The 23,995-nt window shown below is 41.6% G+C and overlaps 1 protein-coding gene and 1 long non-coding RNA gene across 2 annotated transcripts in view; one reads left to right on the top strand and one right to left on the bottom strand.

Annotated features, from left to right (window-relative positions):
* The window catches only part of LAMA1 (laminin subunit alpha 1), a 250,596-nt gene that overhangs the window by 9,881 nt on the left and 216,720 nt on the right, over positions 1–23,995 (top strand). The window lies entirely within an intron of this gene.
* On the bottom strand, positions 420–16,418 carry LOC149457501 (uncharacterized). The gene is made up of 2 exons (XR_016313622.1): positions 16,201–16,418; positions 420–1,260 (listed from the first exon to the last, which is right to left on the bottom strand). It is a non-coding gene; the product is annotated as an uncharacterized LOC149457501 (long non-coding RNA).

Consider the following 23,995-nt stretch of genomic DNA (forward strand, 5'->3'; position numbering starts at 1 on the left):
AACCAATCCCACATTTACCAATTAGCAGATGTTCTCATTGTACTATTCAGTTTTACATTGTGACTACCTGACAACCAGTTATAGCCAATCAAATGCTTCCTGTAGTGTTAGCAAATTAAATGTAAACCCTTTCTCAGATAGGCATATTTATATTAGTATTTTGAAAGCCATTTTTGGCTTTTGATCTGTAATATGTCCATATGGTTTAAACCATAATCCTGTGCACATGATCACACAATCGGTATCACACTTATTTAAAGTGAATTGCAGTAAATGTCTTTGAAATATAGACATTTATAACTCATCAAGTATTTACTTTATATACATTGGCATGCTGTATAAAAGAAAACTCTGTTTTCTCTTATTACTAATGAAATCCAGCTGTGGATTAGCTTTTCTTTGTTCTCAATGGGAGCTGATGCTTAAAAGGATGCCCTCAGGCTTTATTTTATGTTTGGGGGAGGTGTGTACATTTCTTGAATATCTCTGTAAATCTGTTGGCCTTAGATGCTCATCCTTCCTGGTAAAATGCCGTAAGTTAATGGTCCAGTAGCACTTTACAAAGTTTATTAGATTGTCCATCGAGTAAAAAGCACTCAAGCGTTCAACACCTTGTGGTAGCTTGTGTCAAGTTTTTACAGGACTCTGTCATTTTCCCCTTTCAGCAAAAGTTAGTTCAAATTGACTTCAGATGGGAAAGCACTTCTTTCCAAGAAACAGGGGTCACATTGAGTGCTGAATCTGCTTCACTTGTCCTCATGATTGACACGGCTTTTCACAGTTCTTTGTTTGCTCCTTTTTTTCACTTTCTTGAAGGGCAGCTGCATGCTTGCATATTGGTCATCTTCGAAGTTCAACATGGCCAAAACTTTTTTTTTTCTTTTTTTAGTTTTGCTTAGAGCCTATACGAGTTAAAACACCTGTCAAATTTGTATTACTGTCCATCTCGTAGAGATTTCCTCTTAATTCCTATTCTTTATGACACCATTCACCTTAATAACTTTGACACTTTGTGGGGTTCGCTTCAATCAGCAGTGAATTCATGAGCAGTTCCCCTGCTAAATCAAAGTTTGTGTTCAGTGGACACGGGAGACCCATGATGGTTCTATAGGAAGCCATATGTGAACATATTCTGGTGTCCGTTTACATCAGGATACCCTGGATCTGTTATGTTTAGGTTCATAGGTGGGTGGGTGCAAACGGACACAAGTCCAATTACACCTGCCTGTCCATAGAGCTGAATGGAGCTTCCGAATAGGTCTGCAAGAGATGGTGAGAGTACAATGAGAATAAAACCTGGAAAAAGTAGTCAGTCTTTCCCAATACATAAAAAATGCTTATATTGCTGTTGCATTTCCTTTTGAATAGATTTTTACTGACTTAGTACTGCCTGACAACCATCGATTAGGTAGGAAGTGGGAGGAGGCAATCTTCCCAATAAAACTTTGCACTTAAAGCAATTTTCATGTTCCTATGGTCACCAGTCATTAGCATTTTGTCTGAAACACCTAAGCTGGCAACAAATGGATCAAAATGCAGCTGGTTAAGCGGAGACAGGGCACATTTTGATCCATCTATGACTGTTCCCACTCGCAATATGTCTATCTAATGATCAACAACTCATGAACAGACTTGTTGGAAAACTTTTGTTTGATTAGTGCTGTAGCCATGTCCTAGTGGAGTCCTGCTGTCAGAATACAATAGCACTGCGGGGAGAATTCCTCTTTCCAAATCACTTGTCTGGAAGGGGAAAACCATTCCCACTGGCTGATGGAAAAAACTGACCCATGAATGCTCAGCTTTAGCCTGGGTTCACACTGATGCAGTGCAGAATTTGCACTGGTTTCTGTGTGATTTCTACACGGCATCATAATAGCAACCCGTTCGTGCGAACCTCTGCAGGTGTGTATGTTAAGTTAACAACAACGTAAAATCAGTTCACAAAATGAGGTGCAATGAGCAGAATCGGATCACATGGATGTGAATACCCATGCAATCCAATTCTGGTGCAGGCAAAAAAAGGGTCCTGCACTATTTTGGTGCATATGTGGAGTGATCTGAGCCATACAAAATGTTTGGCTCAAATTGCACTGAATACCCATGCAATCCAATTCTTGTGCAGACAAAAAGGGGTCTTGCACTATTTTGGTGCGAATGTGGAGCGATCTGAGCCATACAAAATGTTTGGCCAAATTGCACTGCATAGAAATCGCATGTGATATGCACAGGAATGCGTGCCGCACTGCAATCAGTGTGAACCGGGGCTTAGGATTTCAGTTCTTTATGCGTTTTGAAAACAGATTGGGAAATGACCATAAGTATACCTAGATCATTTGAAATGGTTTTTTTTTTCTGGATAATAGTTATAATTCTTTTGAGATAACCCATAAATATGTACACTCACCAGAAATGATTGTGCATTTTCATGCCACAGTTGTTCTACAGAATGCCCATGGGTCACATTATCCAGCCAAAACCATCAAGTTCTGGAGATCATCATCCCATGTCATCCCATGTTTAAGGGTACCTATAGGTCTTTTAGTGCAACTGAAGATTTTGTTCTAATATGTCTATATCTTTCTTTAGAAAGCTGGCAGTGGATTTATAATATTTGTGAAGTCTACTCACAGGCTGGTCATAGTTGGGCAGATTTTATTAGTTGGTATAAGATATCTATGCAACCTTTTCCCAACCACCATACACTCAACTCATCAATATATTTGGGAGACTTTTATAAAGGCTCATGTAGACAACAGTCCAATGTGGTCAACTTTCCTCATTTCTGAACATTCTTTGTTTTCATTTAGGAGTCTTCTTTATTATTGTTAACTATGCTCATATTAGTCACACCTATAACAGGCATTAGGTCAAATATGGCTGCCCATAGAGCACATGCTACACTTCTTCATGAAGGAGGAAGGGCACCTTTGAAACCAGAGAGCCAGCCATGGATATTCAGCTTTTAACTGGTCTTTGTCTGTGAATTCCACCTATGACTGGGATTGTTTGAAAGCCAGAGATCATATATACTGTCTGGAGATTGTTATCCTAACATGAGGGGCTTATCAGCTATTAGGTTGATTCTCCAGTGCACATCATCATCTCCAAGTATGCTAATAGGGTCTGCCTGTCTAATGGTTACATCAAACATGTTGAGCTATGTACTGATCTATCTGTAAACACCATAACCCCTTCGAGTTGTTATAAACTGGTTTTCTTTATCGATAGACAAGAAAGTCTAAGCAGTCAGGTTATGTGGTTAGTGGACTATAAAGGAACTGAAATGGCCTCCACTAAACCAGTGTGAAACACTACATTTATTTGTGAGTGAAAAATCTTAGAGTGATTGTGAGGGCAACATTACAAATCACTGTCATGGCTGCTCCATTCTCTTCCCTGTGAATGGTTGGATGGCCAGTGAAAGTGGAATGAGATAATCCATGAATTTGTTGACTGCATGTTGCTGTTTGCTTTCACACTTGGGAAGCATCTTTGTTCCTGTCTGTCCTCATTGTTTACCATAACTAAACAGCTGCTCTCCTTTATGCATTCCAGCAGCCATGCTGTGACACCATCAGCAACAGAACAATCCACTGTAGTTTTAATGAGAAGGGACAGCTCTGTAAACTGTAGCTTTTTTTAGAACTGTGCCTTTTGCACATGCATAGGCTGAGATAGTTGGATGCATGCTTGAGTGGAATCACAGATGTCCTTTTCAATGATCTATTAACACTGATACCGATCATCAAGTAGGTCAAGTTTCATAGCAAAGCATATTTCACTATTTTTCTTTACAATAAAAATTAATGAAAACCTAGAATAACTAAGGCAATGACTCACACCTAAACTAAATCAATCATATTAAATAGAGGGATCTCCTATGAAAAACTCTGGAAGCCCTGGGTCACTCATTATCTGCCCCCAGACTTCGATGATACCCTGTTGCTACCATGACAGCTTAGACGTAACCCTGCCGTAAGAAAAATCAGGTGTGGGCAGCACGGTGGCTAAATGGTTAGCACTTCTGCCTGGCAGTACGAGGGTCATTGGTTTGAATCCCAATCACGGCACCACCTGCCTGTAGTTTGCATGTTATCCCTGTGCCTGCGTGGGTTTCCTCCAATTTCCTCCCACACTCCAAAAAACATTCTGGTAGGTGAATTAGCTCCTGTCTAAGTTGTCCTGTGTATGTATGAATGTGAGTGAGGGACCTTAGATTGTATACCCCTTGAGGGTTTGGGATATATAAGTACCTGAAGTAAATAAATAATACACATTATTGTGGTCCATGTTCCTCCTAGGGAATTTGTCCCTCCCCCTTTCCACTCTCTACTCCCTCCTGGGTCCCAAATTCCACTTCTCATTTTTCTATCCCTATCTCTGGTTTAGCCAGTCATCTCTTGGCCGCCACTTCTTCCTGCTCTTTTTTTACAATTTATTTATATCCATTTTCTATCCCTATCTCTGGTTTAGCCAGTCATCTCTTGGCCGCCACTTCTTCTTCCTGCTCTTTTTACAATTTCTTTATATCCAGATTTTCCTCAGTGAGGCCACAGGCCCCTCTCTAAACCCAGAGGCACTGATTGTTTTCGTTAAGGTTGCCCCAGATTTTCCCTGTTTTTTTTCAGGGACTTTCCTGTTTAGGGTGCAGTTTAGTAGATCCAATGTTCAAACACCCCAGTGAGGGCGGCTTACTCTACCTCGTTACATCATTACTAGAATACACAATACTCCTGATCCACCAACCTACTCCAGTGTATTTGTTTGAGGACTGTCCTCTTTTATCCAATGCTATGTACATTGTGCTTTTATATGATAATATCCATGCTTATTTTCTCCTTGATGTGCTTTACCTATTGATGGCTTACATTTTCTATTGTGTTTGACTACATTTCTGTGCATTGGAAAGCACTATCTTTAATAAAATATTTGAACAAGACAAATTAATGAACAGTGAGAAATAATGTCACAGCTTAAGTCAGGCAAATCAGACTGGGCTTCATGTAGACCTCTCATTCCCTCATAGCAGCCTTTGGCCAGTTTACAAATGTAAACTAGGTCCCAGGCTGTTCTATACCTCATAAAGGCTACTCTACCTTGCACAATTTTGAAGTTGGGTGTTTTTTGGCCCCCCTCTCAGGTATAAATATTATATATTATATCTCTTGTCATCTCCTGTACTATGTCTGCAGTCTCTGGTCCTTTCATGTGCTATGTCTGCAGTCCATTGGTTCAGAATATTTTTTTTCTTGTTTTCCTCCCCTAACATCTAGGTGCATCTTATGGTCAGGTGCGTCTTATGGAGCAAAACATACGGTATTCACACTTTAAAGATGAAAAAAAAGCCCAAAGCTGGTCTTAAATGGATTGAAATTTGGCCAGCTCTGCAGGGACGAGACGAATTTTGATTAATTTATGACTGTTCCCATTCGAGATGAGTCGATCTAATGATCCGTTTAATTATCTGTGAAACAGTCCCCCCCTCCAAGGTGGAACCCTGTTACCACTGACAATGAATCCATTTTCACCTGGTCCTGCTTCTGGATTCGTGGGCTACAGCCTTTTGAATAGCCGAGCCAGGAGGACACCATTCCTGCGCATGCCATCCATTGAGAGCGCAGTGCACATTCGCCGGTGATGTCACTGGCTGCTTAACATGAGCTGCTTGACATGTAAACATTTCCTAAACAGTGCATGTTTAGGAGATATTTACTGTACCTACAGGTAAGCTTTATTATAGTCTTACCTGTAGGCACAAAACAACAAAGGGACTTTACTCCCATTTTAAGCTGTTTATTTAGCAAGTAAAAATGAATAGGCAGGGACAAACTGAAACTGGAAACATACACTAATCAATGAAACATAATTGATTTACTAAAGGGTAGAGCGTGTTCACTTTGCAAAGTGAATTTTCACCATGCAAGAGAATTTTCCCTTAGCTTAGTGAATGTGATGAAAATTCACTTTGCACTGAATACCCAATCAGCAAATAAAGGAAAAAAAAAATTTTTTGCTTGCACATGATTGAATGATTGAAGTCAATATAGTAATACTAAAGCAAAAGCGCCAAAAGAAAGTTTCCAACTCAGCTGCAAACCTTAGCCCAAATCAGGTATAAGTACTCAAATAAAAAAGGAATGCACTAATCATGAATCAAGTGTCAAATATTACCAAACACAAATTATATAAATAAATCCAAATTAATCAGTGTAAAAATAAATAATGTCCACACATATTATATAACGTCCAACCACCATAAAGTGATAAACAATGTTGAAATCTTGTATAAACAATTGACACTGTGAAGAAAATCCACCACCGAATAAATTAAATAAACTCACCAGAGCGATATGCTGATCAAATTATAAATCAGCATAATCGCTATTGCTCTGGGAGCGATGATCTATTTGAGGTTTCCAAAAGTATGGGAGCAATACACTGCAATAAGCCAATCGGCATGGATGAACAAACTTTGATATCAAACGGACCTCCTCTCTCTCTCCATCAATAAAGGCAATGCTCTGGGAATTAAGAAGAAATATAATGGTGCAATACGTTCTTTAAAACATAAGCTTTATTAAATGCCAAATGCAAACTCACAAAAAAGATGTCTGAGCCGACACCAGCAATAACAGTCTCTGCAAATACCAAGGACGAGCCTCGCTCACTGCGGTAGCCCAGCCGACAGTCTGGAGGAACGTCCTGACGTCACATCCATTAGCCACCGCCCTACGCGTTTCGCCATTTGACGTCCTCACGGAGCGGAATGGATGTAAGACGTCTACTCATTCATTATATCTCCCACTCAATCTGCATTGCGGGCTCTCTAGAGCCAATCAAAACAGCATTCTGGTGACACAAGACCGCTCGATCTCTGCAGGTTCATTCAATAATACGTAACTGTAAATATACTTAGTACATATAATCACGATCTTTAAATAGGCATTTAGACACAGAAAAACGGGGAAATAAAAGCGCTGTCACTAACATATAAAAATCTGACAGTATAAAAAAAACTTGACAATGTAAATAAAAACTTTAAACTTTAAATTATATCCAAAATAAATACACAGGAACAATAACAATAATGTTATTGTTCCTGCGTATTTATTTTGGATATAATTTCTATTTACATTGTCAGATTTTTATATGTTAGTGACAGCGCTTTTATTTCCCCATTTTTCTGTTTTTCAATGCCTATTTAAAGAACGTGATTGTATGTACTAAGTATATTTACAGTTACGTATTATTGAATGAACCTGCAGAGATCGAGCGGTATTGTGTCACCAGAATGCCGTTTTGATTGGCTCTAGAGAGCCCGCAATGCAGATTGAGTGGGAGATATAATGAATGAGTAGACATCTGACATCCATTCCGCTCCGTGAGGACGTCGAATGACGAAACGCGTAGGAAGGGGCTAATGGATGTGACGTCAGGACGTTCCTCCAGACTGTCGGCTGGGCTACCGCGGTGAGCGAGGCTCGTCCTTGGTATTTGCAGAGGCTGTTATTGCTGGTGTCGGCTCAGACACCTTTTTTGTGAGTTTGCATTTGGCATTTAATAAAGCTTATGTTTTAAAGAACGTATTGCACTAATATATTTCTTCTTAATTCCCAGAGCATTGCCTTTATTGATGGAGAGAGAGAGGAGGTCCGTTTGATATCAAAGTTTGTTCATCCATGCCGATTGGCTTATTGCAGTGTATTGCTCCCATACTTTTGGAAACCTCAAACAGATCATCGCTCCCAGAGCAATAGCGATTATGCTGATTTATAATTTGATCAGCATATCGCTCTGGTGAGTTTATTTAATTTATTCGGTGGTGGATTTTCTTCACGGTGTCAATTGTTTATACAAGGTTTCAACATTGTTTATCACTTTATGGTGGTTGGACTTTATATAATATGTGTGGACATTATTTATTTTTACACTGATTAATTTGGATTTATTTATATAATTTGTGTTTGGTAATATTTGACACTTGATTCATGATTAGTGCATTCCTTTTTTATTTGAATGATTGAAGTCAGCAGAGTGTCACCTCATTCAGTAAGCTCTAGGGCAAATTCCCTTGGAAAGAGAAAAGTTCAAAGTGATCAGTGTAACAGATGGTAAGTTCTGAGGAATGTGCAATTCATATCACCCGAATCCCGGGACATGTAGTTCCCTATATGCACTGGGCAGATAGGGGTTTTTTTTGCCTTTAGCCCTGCTGCGGGCAACCAGCAGGGCTTATCTGCCAGGTGGAACCGTTCGGGTGGCAGTGCTGCCGCCTGATTGCTTCCACACAGCCCACAGTGCCAGCCGCCACCACCCAGCCCACGATGTGCACTGCTTTACATTCAGAGGAGCACAGGGGAGACAAGCAGGGTCTTTTAGATCCTGGATGTCTCAAAAAAGAGAACCTGTCACCAAAAATCATCACATGAAAAATAAAATTGCAATACATTTATTACATACACCACCACGCACGCCAGAATGAGAGCAATAATTTTAGCACCAGACCTCCTCTGTAACGCTAAACTGATGACCTAAAAGAGGCTTTAAAAGTGTTGCTTATAGAAAATATATGGTACTAAAGTTTGTTGCCATTTCACGAGCGCATGAAAATTTAAGGTTTGACATGTTGGATATCTATTTACTCGATGCAACCTCGTCTTTTATATTTTCAAAAAAATTGGATGGTTTATTGCTTTTGTGCCCTAAAATTAACGTAATTGTAATTTTTACCTTTGTTATAATATTGTGTGACATAAAAAATTGGAACTACCACTATTTTATTCTCTAGGGTCTCTGATTTCAGAAAATATATAATGTTTTGAAGTTTTGTGCAGTCTTCAGGTCTTAAATTATTTTTTACACGTGTGCAAAAAAACGCAAAAATGGCTCTGGCAGCGAAAGGGATAAAGGATAAGCCAGGCACTCCCCTTTCCTGACGAGCAGCCAATTGGTGCTGATTACACTGCAAGGTCTCTCCCCTCCCTGCTAGTCCCTGGGTGCGGTTCTGGAGACAGGCAGGGAGAGAAGGAGATAAACAGCACAATGTTAAAAATATTAAACGTTTAAGTCGCCATAAAGTCCCTTTCATTTTTAAAAGCCCCAGACATTGCATAAAGCACCTCCGATTTAATTACAGTTTTGGTTCAAATGTATTTTTTTCTATCAGGACAAGTAGATTGTCATGAGGGACAAGTAGATTGGGACACCAATTTAGTCCCTAGACAAGTAGTTTTCTCAAACATTTTCACACCCTTGTGCTCTCCCTCCTAAACCTCTTGTCTTGAACTTTAAAAAAAAAAATATGAAAACATTTAAAATAGTAAGGGACTCATCTTAATATAATGCGTAGTTAATCATTTTGTGTAATGGATACTGTCTCTTTCCATAAACAACTATATGATCCACACTGCTCAAGCATTCAATGAAAACACCCCATAACTAAGCTCCAGTTGGTGGGGCAAAATGCATCAGGGTGTGTGGTTTGGTGGAAGTATGTAGGCTGAGGCCACTCTTTAGCATTTATTCACCTGGGCTGGTCAGGAGTACAGTATATTCTAGTAATGGATGTTATTTTACACAGGCAGTATCAAGAAACAATGAATAACCAGTTTTGTTTGTAATTTTTTTTTCAATTACCCAGTTTGCTGCAACTTAGATCTTTTCCACACTTTAGGTTTGCATCAAAGTAATTTTGGTTGTGCCTTTTATAGTTTAAATGTTCTACATTTTTGTAATAGTAAAAAAATATAAAGAGTTGTGGATTTACCGTTAGAGGGAGCACTGTATTTGACTTTGATTCATTTAGCCTACCTTCTTTAGCTAGCCCTTCTTTACTAATATAAATTTAAAGTTGAACTAAACTCAATTTTGTATCTTTTGCCTGCTGGTAAGCCTTTAACAAGGCTTACCTGTAGGTACTGTAAATATCTCCATGCACGTGCACCGTTTAGGAGATATTCTCTGTAGAAGCGCCGGTGATGTCACCGATGCATGCACACTGTGCTGTCAATGGACAGCATGCTGTCCATTGAGAGAGCCGTGCCATGGACGAAACTTCCGCAACTTCCGTGACAACATAGCAATTCGGCCAATCAGATGGCAGCAGCTCGCGAACCCAGGAGGAAGACTAGGTGAAGATGGAAGCCTCGAGGAGCAGTGACAGCATGGAGGGCTTTGTTTTCAGGCCAGTCTTTCAAAACACTAGCACATTATGCTCTTAATTTGCAGGGAGAAGATTTTTTAAATTTTATTTTACAGTTTACTACCTCTTTAATAATATTAAAACTGATTGCTTAGTTTGAGTTTTCTCACTTTGCAACAAAAAAAGTTCCTTTCTATACTTTTTTTTGCACTATATCCAAATTATAAGGACAATCTTTCAGTGTGTGCCACCTTTTTATAGGGTCCAAGCAGTACTAATACATAAAAGGGTTAATTTACTAAAACTGTGGAGTGCAAAATCTGGTGTACAAAAGCCAATCAGCTTCTAACTTCAGCTTGTTCAATTAAGCTTTTGCTTAAAAAAAAATGGAAGCTGATGGGTTTATCTGAAGAGTTGCACCAAAGTTTGCACTCTCCAGTTTTAGTAAATCGACCCAAAGTTTTAGAAAAATGTTAGGTAAAAAAATTACAGAGGAAAAAAAAAACACAATGAAAAGAAAGCACTTTGCACCAAGCAATAATCAATGTACTTCTATATTAAACTAAAGCCAACAATTCCACATGGAGTATGGTGAAAGCTTCACATAAATGTTGGCCTTGTTAACTTTCATTTCTAAATATGGTACAGATAATCGCCAAGCTTTTGTGCTGTCACCTGTAAAGCCACAGGAAAGGATTCTCCAAATTCCAAGTGAAGCTTGTCAGAGTTTAGTGACTTCAGATGTTCACACAGATCGCGGAGGTTAGCAGAATACAAGGGAGCAGCCAGGAATACAAAGAATTGTTAGGGATTTGCAGCTGTTTGCCAGTAGTTCTCTTTGTTTGAAGCTGTCTAGACAATTCATGAATAAGCTTACTGTTATCTGAAACATCAAATGATGTGCTCACACTACCCTCAAATCCTGAACAATATGGTTTGTAAAATGAAAACTGTTAACCCATTTTGCTAGTTAGTTAAAGCATAAAGATATACAGCTTATTTGTTTAACAGTTACCATCCACGAATACTTTAGAGCTTTGAAAGAGACTGTAATGAAAGATGTTTGTGAAATTTCAATCAGTGTATAGAAAAGCTGTTTAATGACCACTTAGTACTGCCAACCTACAGTGTCAGTTCACACATTTGTATGTTCTCCCTATGAATTATTATTTAAATTAATAATGAATTGAGGAAGCAATGATTCCAATTCAGGTGCAACAAGCAAAAGACCCTAACAAAAACAATGGGGTTGATATACTAATGGCGTACAGCATGTTCACTTGGCAAGGGAATTGTTAATTAAAGCGGAACTTCACCCAAAAGGGGAAGGAAGTTCCTCTTTTTCATCTCCTGCCCCCCTCCTCTAACATCTTTGGACAATTTTTTTTTTGGGTGGGGGGGAACTGGTACCTGTTATTGACAGGTACTCACTCCCACTTCTGGTCAGTTCGCCACGGTGGATCCACCAAAAGTGTTCATACCCTCCTCCCTGCATGCAACCTTCTGGGACATGTCACAGGTACCAGAAGGCTGCTGGACAGCTTGCGCATGTGTGGTGGGCAGCTGACTGCAAAGCTGCAATGCTGGTCCCAGGGACCCAAGACCGGTGAAGAATTCGCTCGGGTGAAGATCGTGCTAGATCCTTGGACAGGTATGTGTCCCTTTTTAAAAGTCAGCAGCTACAGTATTTGTAGCTGCTGACTTTACATTTTTTGTACTTAGAGTGAAGAACCGCTTTAACTTAAATGTGGTAAAAATTCACCTTGCATTCAAAGAAATACCCTTCAAATTCAAAGAATACCCAATCCTGTGCAAGGAGAATTTAAAAAAAAAACAGTATTTTTTTTGTAAATTATTGGATGATAAATGCCATGCAGAGCTTCACCTAAACTAAGAAAAAATCCCCTTGCAAAGTGAAGATCTACTTTGCTAAGTGATCAGTCTATATGCCTTTAGTAAAATCCATTAACTACCTAGCTGCTGAAATACATGTAGGTGTGCATGGATTTACATTCAATGCTCCAATGTATTTACATGGTATGTATTTTCATGTATTACAGAGAACAATGAAATAATACAGAAGTTTGCAAAGTAACATTAAATCTAGTTTAGAGCAGATTATAAAATAATGTCCTCAACACATATGTTTACTGTAGGACCAGTTTTAGAACCACTCCATGTAATATAGGACATTTATTCCCAAACAGTTTTTTTCAGGTTTTAAACCTAAACCTTGGAATTTAAAAAAAAAGAAAAAATACAAGGGTTAAATGTGCGTTAAGTCTAGGGGGTAGAGTAAGCTGTAATACTTACCGTATTCCAAGCTAAAGGAAGCTTCCACAACACTGTACACTGATGCCTCTCCTCTAAGTTAGAGGTCTCCAAACTTTCTAAACAAAGGGCCAGTTTACTGTCCTTCAGACTTCAGGAGGGCTGGACTGGCCAGTGGGAGTAGAAAAAGTCCTGATGTCAGTGAGAGTAATGGCGTCCCATCAGTGTTGTCATTAGGAGGAATTCTGTCCCACCATTGGTGTCACTGGGCCCCATTGTTGGTGTCATTGGGAGGAATTGTGCCCCTTCATTGGTGTCAGAGAAGGGAATTATGCCCCTTTGTTGGTATCAGTGGATTAAATAATGCCCCAAGGGCCAGATAAAAACAAGCAAAGCCACATCCGGCCCTTGGGCCGTAGTTTGGAGACCACTGCTCTAAGGTATTGGTGATTGCCCACTCAAACAATGCAGAGCCAGAGGTTCTGCATTGTACGTGAGTATGGTGAGGGACATCCCACAGCTCAGAGCATTGGAGAGAAGAGGAGTGTGGAAGAGCTTGCCTGAGCGAGGAATAAGGTATGTTTTTTCAATTTATTATTCTTCCCCTAGATGTAGCATGCATTTAGCTCTTGCAGTACATGGGGAATCATTGCAAAATAATAAGAGTACAGCTTTAGGACATTTTTAATCAAATATATTTTCTATGAACAGTAACTATAGTCCGAACTGCTTTACTTTATAGAGTGCTTGATCTATAACAGGGGTGTCAAACTGGCGGCCCTCCAGCTGTTGCCAAACTACTAGTCCCATGAGGCATTGCAAGATTGAATGTTACAAGCATGACTCCCAAAGGCAGAGGCATGATGGGACTTGTAGTTTGGCAACAGCTGGAGGGCGCCAGTTTGACACCCCGATCTATAACAATGCATATTACCATATGTAGTGTGCTCAAGTGTGTACCCATAATGTGGAATGTGGACAAAATACTTTTGGTCAACATTTTCAGGTGAACTTAGACTGTTTAGTCTTCCAGAAAATATTTTGATGAGATCATTTACATTGTTGAGTCTCTGAACCCGCATATATTTATGTCTGAAAACACAGCTGTGAGGCAATGCAGTTAGTAGACAGCAAGGCCAGGACTGATTTCCTGGCAAACACAAGTATATATACATCTATATAGGTCATTTGTGGCTGTATGCAATGAGGAAGGGATGATTGGTTGCCTTGTGGCAGGGGTTGGACTCTCATGAGTGGATTTATACATCTCATGCATTATATATTTAAAATAAATATGCAACAAATCACAATTTAGAGCTGGCTTTACCTGTCTTGGTATGACCAGTGGCTACAGCAGTTCTCAATAAAAAAAGCTGCTCACCTGTTAAAGAAATATCCAGAATAACAGAGCAATGCATGAACTGTGTACTTCACACCACATACTTAATAAAAATCAGGAGGATCAGTACTTCCGACATCAACACATAAAAGGCTGTTTGTAGGTTACATCATTAAAAACACCATGTTTCTTCCTGACCCGCCTACCTGAGTAGAGATTAACAATATTACCATTGATGGTTTTATGGTGTAAAGAATAAAGAGCCTTTTATGCATTGCTATTGCAGCTGCTGATTATCTTGCTATTTGCTAAGTGGCTGCAATACACAAAGTAGTTTGTAAGTTATATTGAATAAGAATACAGCAATGACTACTCAGGTGCTACTCAGCCTACACATGCTTTTATGCATTTTAAAAGTTCTTGCCAAACCCAATTTGTTTTATCTATATATATATTTATTTCTGAATTTGCAAAACAATTTTTAGCTAGATGCATTTAGAGATCTGAAAAGCTGAACTTAAAGGGGTTGAAAAGACTTGTGTTTTTTTTAATTAAAATAATAAACATGTTTATATTTACCTGCTCTGTGCAATTGTATTGCACAGAACAGACTCAATCCTCTTCTTCTGGGGTGTCCTGCCAGCGCTCTTCGCAGTTTTCTATAGGGGCGCTTTCGAGCCTGGCTTTGTGAGTCCATAAACACACATACAGCGTTGCTCAGCCCTGCCCCCCACTCTTTGCTCACTGGGTTTGATTACAGCAGCAAAAACCAATGGCTCACACTCCTGACTGTCTGTCCTCTGGGAAATAGAAGCTGCTGCAGACAGGCACATCAATAAATCAAGGACTCAGATAAGTATTTAGGAGCTGAGGGGGCAATACAAATACTGAAAATGAATGCACAAAGGTAGCAAAATGTTTCCCTTTAGATGACCAAACAATTAGATGCCTTAAAGATGAATTCCAGGTATGGGTTTCCATACATAGTCACATTGATCCAGCTTGGACCAATGTAACTATGCATATATCATACCTTAATGATGCCCCTGAAAGATGGAAATCACTGAAGCAGACACCCCTATTCCAGTGATCTCCACTTGCTTCTTGGTCCTGGTCTGTGTGAACTACAAAAAAACCATGAGTTAATATGATACTGTACATGAGCATCATCACCGAAGGAAAGAAAATGTGTTACTGGTGGGATCACCAGGTTAAAGTCAATGTGAAAAAAGGCTGACAATGAAACCATTCAGTTCACACTAGTGCTGCTGCATATTCATGCATTTTTCAGTGTTTTTGTATATTTAATTTTCATGCCTTTTTTTGTAGGAGGAGATTGGTTGTTAAGTATGAAACCCTGCCAAAAAGCACCAAAACACATGTAGACATTCGTTTTCATGTGTTTTTCATGTGCTCCCATTGAAGTCTATGGTGCCAAAAAGTAACCATGCTGCACCAAAAGAAGCATCTGTACCATTTCAAAATTTGCACTGCACCATATTGCACTGATGGGAATTGGCACCATACAGAATAACGTGATTCCTATTGTCGTGCATTGCAACGACAATCGCACTAGCGTGAACGGGGACTTAAAGACTGGTAAGTTGTAAAATTGGGAGATTGGTTGTTAAGTATGAAACCCTGCCAAAAAGCACCAAAACACATGTAGACATTCGTTTTCATGTGTTTTTCATGTGCTTTTCATGTGCTCCCATTGAAGTCTATGGTGCCAAAAAGTAATCATGCTGCACCAAAAGAAGCATCTGTACCATTTCAAAATTTGCACTGCACCATATTGCACTGATGGGAATTGGCACCATACAGAATAACGTGATTCCTATTGTCGTGCATTGCAACAACAATCGCACTAGCGTGAACGGGGACTTAAAGACTGGTAAGTTGTAAAATAATACATTTTGGTTCTTGGGGTTAGATTCTTCCTATCGCTAAATGAAATATTGTTCCTATAGAACCTGGAAATTTACACCATATTTACTGGCATGCTGTAAATTATCTGCAACAGAAAGATGGCATGTAATACAGTTGTTGATGAAGGGGCGTTCCTGGCATTGCTACTAAGAAAACTTTTTCATCAAATGAAAATGCTCACGAAAATGACAGTGAATTCGCCAAGCAGATGGTTCTCATATAGTACTTTTTGTCGCCATATAATGACTTTCTCCCTGGTATGTCTTCATGCACTGGGAATATAATTATCAGGCCACTTTGCTGTAGTTATTATTATTATAATACAGAATTTATGTAGCGAGAACAGTTTACGCAGCACTTCACAACATAAGGGCAGGCAGTCTAATTACAATACAATTTAATACAGGAGGGATCAGAGGGCCCTGCTCGTTAGAGCTTACAATCTATTATTCCATTAATCTCCATTAATGTACTTAATATCTTATGCTCATGCATCTATAGTGAAATCTTGGCTACTTACCCAAGACATAATACATGTTTTGTTTCTGATTTGCTTTCTTTCACATAACTTCAGAACTTAGTTCCATAATTCTTTCTGTATAGCTCATTGTACTACAAGCATGATAGCTCAGGATCCCACAATCCTGCTCCGCTCTCCTCTACAGCATACTAATGATTGACCCCTGGAGTCCTGAATAAGCCAACCGCATTTTAGATACTACAGTGCTGCATGCAGCTCTGAGACATAACCAGTTAACCCCTCGGGCATTCTGTACATTCTAGCCAGGAACAAAGTTTTATTGTTGATTGTTCATTAACTTTCTGTGGAAGGCATTAACATCTTTTGCAGTTTCTCTTTTGTCTTTCAAATGCACTTTGCTTCTTACTTGTGGTGTTTACCCATTTATATTTTTATGCCTGTAAGCAAATTGTATTCACTGTGCTGGAAAAATTAACAGACATATTAATGAATATTGCATAAAATACTTTACACATAGCCATATGATAACAGCTTTGTAAAAGTAAAATATTGTTCAAGATTTCCACATAAACTGCTTTTTATTTATATATACTGTATGTACGCAGTGCCCTTGCAGATACCTCTGAGCTCATGTAACATTATTTTTTGCTTTGTTTTAGATGATATATTTAGATTCAAAGGCAGGGAGGGGTGAAAGTAATTTGATTCAATGCTTTGCTAGAACTAAGCTCCATAACGATATCAAATATTCCTATTGATACTGTCTTATGCTCATGGAAAAAATCTTTGTGTATTCTGTAAATGTAACTAGAGTAAGTACTTGAATTTGATGTTGCATTAGAGTCTTGTAGTCTATTGTAGGGCTGCGTGAGGGGCAGCACTAGCAGCCAATCATGTGTGATGCAGAACACATGTGCTGAAAGGATATACGCTGACAAAAGGAAAGAGCACACTGAGCATAGGGATGAAAACATCACCCAATTGCTGCGCCTTCACTATCAATGCACAGGGTGGGGCAGAGAGGTGATCTAGATGTGTTAGGTAACTGCAGTACATAAAAAAAGTTAAATGCCCAACCTGTCTTTGCTGCCTGAAGAGTACATATAAATGGATGAGAGCACCACAAGTCAAGTATTAGTACAGTAATAGTTTATTATTTTTGCAAGATATTTCAGAGATTCACAAATTTCTCTTCATCAGAGCTTGTATGCTGGTTAGGAATGAAGATAATACTTGACAGGTGATTGTAGGAAACAAAGATTAAGTAATCTTAAGTAATTAGCGAACTAAGATGTCCGCGTGTTAATCTCGCTCCTCCCCACCTGTACACATCCGCCAGCTGCTTACCTACCTGGAGGACATTAGCCTCTTCCCTCTACCAGGCACAGCCTGGTAAACCCCTAGAACACCTAATGGAGAAAAAGATGGTCACCACCTGGGCTTCTTATGACCTGAAATCAGACCAGCTTGCAGGCGAGGCCTTCCCGTTGGATGCCATATTAGAATCGAAGACCATATCCCTTTGTAGGGAATCGGGGGAATCCAACCAGCTCCTTGCCTTAAACAAGAACTTGGAGTGGACCCCGGAGCTTCTGCAACCAGCATTGCGGGACGCAGACCTACTGCTCTGCTTTAAGGCCTTGCTGCAAACGGAATCATCAGCACAGCTAACGAAGGAGATCAGAGACCTGGGCTCATGCACAAATGATCTAGAGGAGAGAATGGGGAACCATGAACAGGATTTTTCAGACCTCCGCAAAGAGCTGGAAGCGGCCTTGTTACGCTTAGAGGAATCTGAGAACTGATCCCAAAGAGGTAACTTGCACCTCCAGGGTATCCCTAAGACTGTTACTGACCTTACCCCCATGGCCATGGCCTTATTCCAAGAACTAGTACTGGCCATACCCATAGATTGACTGGAGTTTGACCGCATCCACTGTGCCCTAGGCCCTAAGAAATCTGATGCTCTGCTGCGGGATATCATAATCAAGTTTACCTTTCATCGGACCAAGGAGACCCTTCTTCTTCGACCCTCTTCCTCCACCCTCTCCCAACGTCCCCCCACCCCCTCCCTGCTAGTCACCCCCTCTCCTCTTCCATCTCCAATTCCCCGACTCCATTCCCCTCCCCCCTCCCTCTCGAACCCTTCCTCTACCTACTCCCCTAGCCCCTCCCACTTGATTGTTTTCTGAAATTCATGACCCTATATTAGTTTTGATTGAAATAGGCTTACCTGTGGGTCTCCCACAAAGTTTTAGATACCTACAGTATTTGCTGTTGTTTTCCTGGGCTCTGGCCTCCCCGAGTTTAGCTCTGGGGATTCTTGCCTCCAGGCTTAAGCTTGACTTGTATGCCCCAGGCCCCCGTTGGCCAGGGGGGCATCCCCAGCCGGGCGCGTTTACCTGACTGTACATGTTTTTACTAGGGTTACGTTATGTTATTATCTGAAACGTTCTTCTTTATTGTTTAACTCTCCATACCCATTTATCTGTCTCTACGTGGAGGCTCTAGCCTCCCCAGTTCTCTTTCTCTTCACTTTTTCCACATCAAATCTGTATGATTCTACTGGAACTAGTAGAGGAGACTCAAACTCCTCCCCCACCTCCAATGACATTCCCCCCTTTTCTCCTTGTATATCCAAGTTTTTTTTCTAAGTCATGTGTCCAGCGGTGGAGTACCCCCCAACAGACATCCTACATTTTGGGATGTGGTCCACTCTTGGAGTGGTAAACGATCCATACCTCCTTAACTTTTAGCATACTTTTCGCTTTTTTTGCTTCTGTCTTTCTAGTTCTTCTTTCCCCTTTCCCTCCCTCTCCCCATCCCTATAGTCCTGCAGACTTGGGTTGCTAATATCCTTACAGCTTCCCCAGATTTGTCCTGCTCTAATTCTGAGCCCTGCCCATCACAGCCCATTTTTACCCCCTCACTATGGTTAGCAGACCTCTGAAAATATATTCCCACAATACACAAGGGTTTCATTTGCCTGTTAAACAATCAAAAGTTTTTCACCACCTCAAAACCAGTCAAGTTGATATTGTGTGATTACAAGAGACCAGGTTTTCCTCCACATCTTCTCTCCTCGCACTACACCACCTTTTACTTGGCTTCTGCCCCAGAAAAGTACCCCGGAGTGCTGATAGCATTCTGCCATAACCTTCTATTCCAGTGTAATAAGGAACTTGCAGACCCTACTGGCAGGTACCTGCTACTTCATGGTACTTTTAATGGCCAGGAAACCACACTGGTTTCCTATTACGCCCCAAACAGGTTTCAAAACAATTTTTTTAATCATTTTTTGCAAGTGGTTGCACAACACAAAGGCATCCTAATCCTTATGGAGGATTCTAATGTCACTTTAGATTCATCATTGGACCAACGCTGCACTCCGTGAGCAACCTCAGCTCATAACTCCACATTAGAAGTCCAGATGTGGACCCTCCTTCAGTCCCATGGCCTGCTGGATGTCTGGAGGGAACTGGAAGTGAATACACTTTTTACTCAGACCTGCACCATAGCTTCTGTAGAATCGATCATGTCTTTATGCATTTACGTAGCGTTTCCCTGGTTGATGCTATCACCATACCCACCTCTTTGTGGTCAGACAATGATCCCATCATTTTCTCTCTTTCTTCACTTTCCGGCCTCATCCGCCCTCCTTTTCAGTGAAGGCTCAATGAATCCCTCATCACCTCTACGGATTCTTGTTCTGAGACTGAGTCTTGCATCCAAAACTTTTTTATTGATTATGTCGGCTCTGTCTCCTCAGCAGTCACTCTGTGGGAGGCCCATAAGGCTACCCTCCGGGGCCATTTGATCCAGCTAGCTTCCGAGAGGAAGCAAGCAAGAATGCAGCAATTTGCAGAGCTATCCCAACAACTAGCTTCAGCAGATGAAGTATGGAAATCTCACCCTAGGATCTCCAACAGTGGAAAGCGTGACTCCTTAGCAGCGGAGCTAGACCTTCTGGCCACTGAAAAAGCTGAAAAAGCCCTCAGATGGGCCAAGAACAAATTCTATACGAGTGCTAAAAAATAAGGGCACAATGCTGGCCAGGAAACTAAATGAAGCGAGACACGCTCACACTTTGATTCACCTGCGTACAGCTAAGGGTGATTTAACCTCTGACCTTGTTAAAATTTCTTCCTCTGCTAACTTCCTATCCTCATTATATGACAAACCGGCCCCCTTCTCGGTTGACCTTGGAGACCAATTTTTCCAAGGCCTTCGCCTTCCCTCTCTTATCAAGACCACCCAGGAGGCTCTAGACGTTGATATTTCTGATCTAAAGGTGGCCCAGGCAATTAAATCCATTCGTGCCTCAATGGCCCCTAGCCCCGAGGCTTCTTGGGCCTTTATTAACAGAAATTCTCATCCATTTTAACTCCACACCTGACCTCATATTTTAATGCCTTGAAGCATGGCTCCCTGCCCTCCTTGGACTCTTGTGACTTCTGAGTTTAACCCACAAGCTTTCAGGCCAATCTATTTATTGAATGAAGATGTTAAGATCCTGGGGAAAATTTTGAGTTTCAGTATCAATAGGTACCTGCACTCTCTGATCCACAGAGGCCAGGTGGGTTTTGTGCCCAGCCGCCAAGCAAGCGACAATATCAGGGAAGTGATCCACTTGATCCATATACTGAACAAACGCAAGATCCCAGGCTTCCTTCTTTCCCTCGACATTTATAAAGTCTTTGACTCGCTCTCTTGGGATTACTTACACTACCTCCTGGAGAAATGGGGCTTTGGGGACAAGCATGGATTACAGCCCTCTACTCTTCTGCCACAGCCCGGGTCAAATATTCTGGCCACCTTTCAGCCCCGTTCCCTCTATACTGAGGCATGAAGCAGGGATGCCCTCTATCCCCTTTCTTATTCATTTTTGCACTTGAGCCTCTAGACATAGCTCTTAGGGAGAACCGTAATAACTCTGGGGTCAGCTATGCAGGTATGCATTTCAAGGTGAACCTACTTGCAGATGATGCGCTCTTGACACTAACTAACCCTCTCACTACCCTCCCTAATCTTCAGCTCCTCTCATATTTTTCCAAATTGTTGATCCTCAGAAAACGATGGTGCTGAATATCTCCCTGCCTCCCCCTACAGTGAAACACTTCCAGACATAATTTCCCTATCGATGGGCGATTTCCTCCCTGGATTACCTTGGGGTCAAGTTGACCCCTTCCTATTCTACTCTTTTCATGACCAACTATTACCCACTTCTGAAAACTATTACCACCCTTATGCAATATTGGCAGTTCCCTTCCTTATCAGGGATTGGATGTATACATGCGGTCAAAATTACCATTCTACCTAAAGTCCTACTTTAGAACCCTTCCGATCTGAGTTCCCTCCTTTTAGCTGCGCCTAATGCAGAGGAGAATCCTCTCCTTTACTTGGGCCTATAAGCTCCACAGAGTCTTATGCTGCACCCTATACACCCACAGATTGCGTTGGAGGGCTAGGGGTTCCTAATATCCTTAAATTGTACATGGCAGCACAAATTTCTCAGCTCACCCTTCTTCATGCCACAGCTAACATCCCTCTTTGGTTTCTCCTGGAGCTACCTTATTGTGCTTCTGCTCTTCTCTGGCTCCCTCATAGGCTTCACCCTTTGCTACTTAGTCCCCTTATGCTCCACAGTTTGTGACTTTGAGACTTGGTTCGTTACTCAGGAAATCTTATGTCCCCCTTCCTGCCCCTTCTTGCTCTATTCAGTAACGCCCTTTTCTCTCCAGGTTTAGAACATCTGAGGGCGTTCTTGTGGTGGTCATGCCATAGCTTTACATAGGTCTGCAACTTTCTCACTTCACGCACATTTCCTTCCTGGCCCACTTTTCAGGAGGCCCATGAAGCACCACCTATGGAATTTTTTCGATACCTACAGCTCCGGCATTGGGTGACTTCCCTGAAATACAATTCCACATTCCCTTTTCAATCTACAGCTTTTGAACACATGTGTTGCCACTCCATCTCCTTGACCTGTTCATTCCTAAACACTATAGACTCTCCCTCTTCCACATCTTATAAGTTAAGTTGGGAACAGGATTTAGAGACTTCGATCCCGAGGAGTGGAGCAATGCCTGGTTTTCCATAGTTAGATGGTCTTTCAACATGACTACGTTGGAAGCCGCTTATAAGGTCCCCTCTGAGTTGGTATTGAGTTCTGAAAATGCATTACAGGTTTAATCCCTTCTTACAAGGATAAATGCTTCAGAGGATGCAACCATCGTGGGGATGTGGTCCATACCTAATGGTCCTGCTCACACCTAACAAGATTTTGGTCCCAGATCTTTGGGCTCTTACATACACTATTCCATGTACCTATCTGAAAGGATGCTAAGCAAGCACTACTGTATTGTCCAATCCCTGGCTTATTTTCATATCAACAAAAACTTGCTACCTATTTGTTTATCTCTCTGAAGCATGCCATAGCCAGGGCTTAGAAGACACCCTCCATATAATTTTCAGCAGTGAAAGGCTACCTGACCACCCTCATGATAAATGAAAAGATGTCCAGCATCCTGCATGACTCCCATGCCAAATTCCTGAAAGTTTGGACTCCCCGGTGGTTGTATGCCTTACCTACCTTGCACCCATCTAGCCTTGGCAGCCTTTAATTGCTGATGCCATTGCTCAAGCCTGCTGTAAAATCCCCCCCCTCCTTAGCCTTCTCCCTGCTAGAATCTTTTTTCTTCTCTCGTTCTATTTCTCTGTACCCCCCACTGGACTGGCATGCTGGCTTACTCATACTTGCCATTGTATTCCACTCAGGAAATTACCAACAGCGCAAGAACTGGCCACGGTCCTTTCCAGGGAGATTTTTCGCCTGCATGGGTTGCCCAAGGTGATTGTCTCGGACCGCGGGAGTCAGTTCGTGTCCAGATTGATTCTGGCGCGCCTTCTGCTCCCAGTTGGGTATTAGTCTCTCCTTTTCTTCAGCCTACCACCCGCAGTCCAATGGGGCTGCGGAGCGTTCCAATCAGGCCTTAGAACAATTCCTTCGGTGTTATATCTCGGACCATCAGGACGATTGGGCCGATCTCCTGCCTTGGGCAGAATTTGCCAGGAACTCAGCGGTCAACTCCTCCTCCGGGATGTCCCCCTTCATGGCCAACTATGGGTACCAACCCGCGATATTACCTGAGAGGTTCTCACCACAGGACATTCCGGCTGTGGAGAACCATCTTGCTGCCCTGCGTTCTTCATGGGGGCAGATCCAGAGGGCTTTGAGGGACTCGGCTCAGCGTCAGAAGTTCCAGGCTGATCGCAGACGGTTGCCCGCTCCTTCATACCAGGTCGGCGATCGGGTGTGGTTGTCTACTCGTAACCTCAATCTTCGGGTGCCCACACCCAAACTAGCTCCCCATTTTGTCGGTCCTTTTCGCATTCTCCGCAAGGTGAATCCGGTGGCCTATGCCCTTGCTCTTCCACCTGGGATGCGGATCTCCAATATCTTTCATGTATCACTGTTGAAACCTCTGATCTGCAATCGCTTCACTACCTCTCTGCCTCGGCCCCGTCCCATTCGGGTTGATGGTCATGAGGAGTATGAGGTGAGCCGGATCCTGGACTCTCGATTGGTGCGCGGCCGATTACAGTTCCTGGTTCATTGGCGCGGTTATGGTCCCGAGGAGCGTTCCTGGGTTCCTTCCGCGGATGTCCATGCTCCTGCCCTCCTCCGCGCGTTTCATACCCGCTTTCCTCAGAAACCTTTTGTTGAGCCACGGAGGGGGAGGGGCCCTTGAGGAGGAGGTACTGTCAAGGTCCTACCTTTTCCCAGAGGTTATGTTACTCCATGTGCTGGCATCCATCTTGGATTTCTGCTGAG

The sequence above is a fragment of the Staurois parvus genome, unplaced genomic scaffold (genome assembly GCF_062004578.1).
Source record: "Staurois parvus isolate SC_StPar_1 unplaced genomic scaffold, SC_StPar_1.0 ptg000317l, whole genome shotgun sequence".
Taxonomy (NCBI): Eukaryota; Metazoa; Chordata; class Amphibia; order Anura; family Ranidae; genus Staurois; species Staurois parvus.